At 37.5% G+C, this 2142-nt stretch overlaps 1 pseudogene; it reads left to right on the top strand.

Annotated features, from left to right (window-relative positions):
- The first annotated feature begins 575 nt into the window (after positions 1 to 575).
- Positions 576 to 1935, top strand: LOC102126659 (5'-nucleotidase domain-containing protein 1 pseudogene; annotated as a pseudogene).
- Positions 1936 to 2142: the final 207 nt, after the last annotated feature.

Below are 2142 nucleotides of genomic sequence, written 5' to 3'. Positions count from 1 at the left end.
AAATAAATAAATAAAAGTTAAAAAAAAAAAATCTGGGACCCAATGGCTTCAATGCTGAATTCTATCAAACCTTTAAAGAATAAATAGCAATTTTACTTCAACTATTCTGAAAAATAGAGGAGGAGAGAATATTTCCAATCTCATCTATGAATCTAGTATTGCCCTTATAACAAAACCAGACAAAGACATGTGAATAAAAGAAAACTACAGGCTAATATCTCTGACAAATAATGAAACAAAAATCTTAAAGAAAATGTTGGGAAACCAAATTCAAAAATACATTACAAAGATCATTCATCATGACCAAGTGGGATTTATCTATGTGATGCAAGGATGGTTCAATATGCACAAATCAATTAATGTGATACATCATTTTAACAGAATGAAGGACAAAAATCGTAGGATTGACTGGCAGTGTCCCACCTGTCTGCTCCTCACACCCTGCCAGGTTGAGACACTTCCCATTTCTCCCCGTGCAGCCATGGTTCAGCTGTTTTTCCCACTCTGCCAGCTAAAACTCAGTCTACAGTCTGTGTCACTACAACCTGCTCCAAAGCACCCTGCTCATTTGCTAAAACTCGGACTACAGTCTGTGTCACTACAACCTGCTGCAAAGCACCCTGCTCATTTACAATAGCTTTGCCCAGTTTCTAGTTTAGGAGAAAAAGTATGATAAGGAAATGCTCAATGTGACCCCCGAGGATTGGTCTTTCTGTTTCAAGGGTTTGGCACTGGATTTAGAAGACAAGAATTTCATTAAATTTGCAGATAATGGCACTCTTCTCAGTGAAAGCCATGGCACCAATATGCTGACTCCAGAGGTGCTGGCAAAGGCATATGACAAGAAGGAATGGAAGCAGTTCTTGTTGGACACTGGAATGGCTTGCCACTCAGGAGAGTACTGTTTTATGATAACTACTTTGACCTTCCAGTAACTTTTTAATGTGCCAGAGTGGTGGACTATTTAACAAAACCAAACAATGATCAAAAATCCTTTTATTTTTGGAAGAATATATTTGCTGGTATTCAACACAATTACAAAATGTCAGCTTTTAAGGAAAACTGTAGTATATATTTTCCAGAAATAAAAAGAGATCCAGGCAGATATTTGCACGGTTGTCCTGAATCTGTTAAAATAAATGGCTTCAACAGCTAAAGAATGCTGGGAAAACGACTATGTTAATTACCAGTTCTCGCAGTGATTGTGATAGATTTCTCTGTGAAGATGTCATTGAGAATGATTTTGAAGCCCTTTTTGACATTGTGATTACAAATGTGTTGAAGCTTGTTTTCTTCTTTCATTTACTACGTCAGAGGCCTTTCCAGAGACTCAAGAATAATGAAGAGCAGCAGACACTGCCATCTCTGTACACCTGGCTGCTACCCCCAAGGGAATGCTATCCACTTCTATAAAGTTCTGAAGAAAATGACTGGCAAACCTGAGCCCAAGGTTGTTTATTTTGGTGACAGCGTGCATTCAGATGTTTTCCTGGCTCATCACTAATGGGAGACAGTCCTTATCCTGGAGGAACTGAGAGGGGATGAAGTGGCTCATCACCACAATGGGAGACAGTCCTCATCCTGGAGGAAGTGAGAGGGGATGAAGGCATGAGGTATGAGAGGCCTGAGGAGTGAGGGCCTCTAGGAAAGGAAGGAAAATATAAGGGACCAAAGGAAAAGCCTTTAAATAGTTCATCTAAAATATTGGGCTCTTTATTGATACTGAAAAATACAGAATACTCCTTGGTTTATACATGGTCATGTAAAAGAATCAGTACTTACAGCACTATTGCAATTCCACGTATTGAAACAATCGCAGAATTGCCTCTGAACTACTAATTTATAAGATTCTCTTTAAGCAATTTGAAAGCACCGGGCTACTATTCAAATCTTCCATTGGTCTTATCAAATGATGAGACACTGATTATCAACTAAGCTATCTATGGAGAAAAGAAGAACAATATATGCAGTAAAAAAAAAAAAAAAAAGTTTTCAAAAAATACTGTAAAAGGCTTTATAAGAACAAGTTTTTAATGAAAAGCCACCAATAAGTTGATATTTGTCCACAGGTCTCTTTTCTATATAAATCATCTTGAGGTTTAGCAACTCTTATTATGTTAAAATCTCTGTATCTTAGAACTT

The sequence above is a fragment of the Macaca fascicularis genome, chromosome X, assembly GCF_037993035.2.
Source record: "Macaca fascicularis isolate 582-1 chromosome X, T2T-MFA8v1.1".
NCBI lineage: Eukaryota > Metazoa > Chordata > Mammalia > Primates > Cercopithecidae > Macaca > Macaca fascicularis.
Note: the sequence above shows the minus strand (reverse complement) of the source record. Positions and strands in the feature narration are given on the sequence as shown.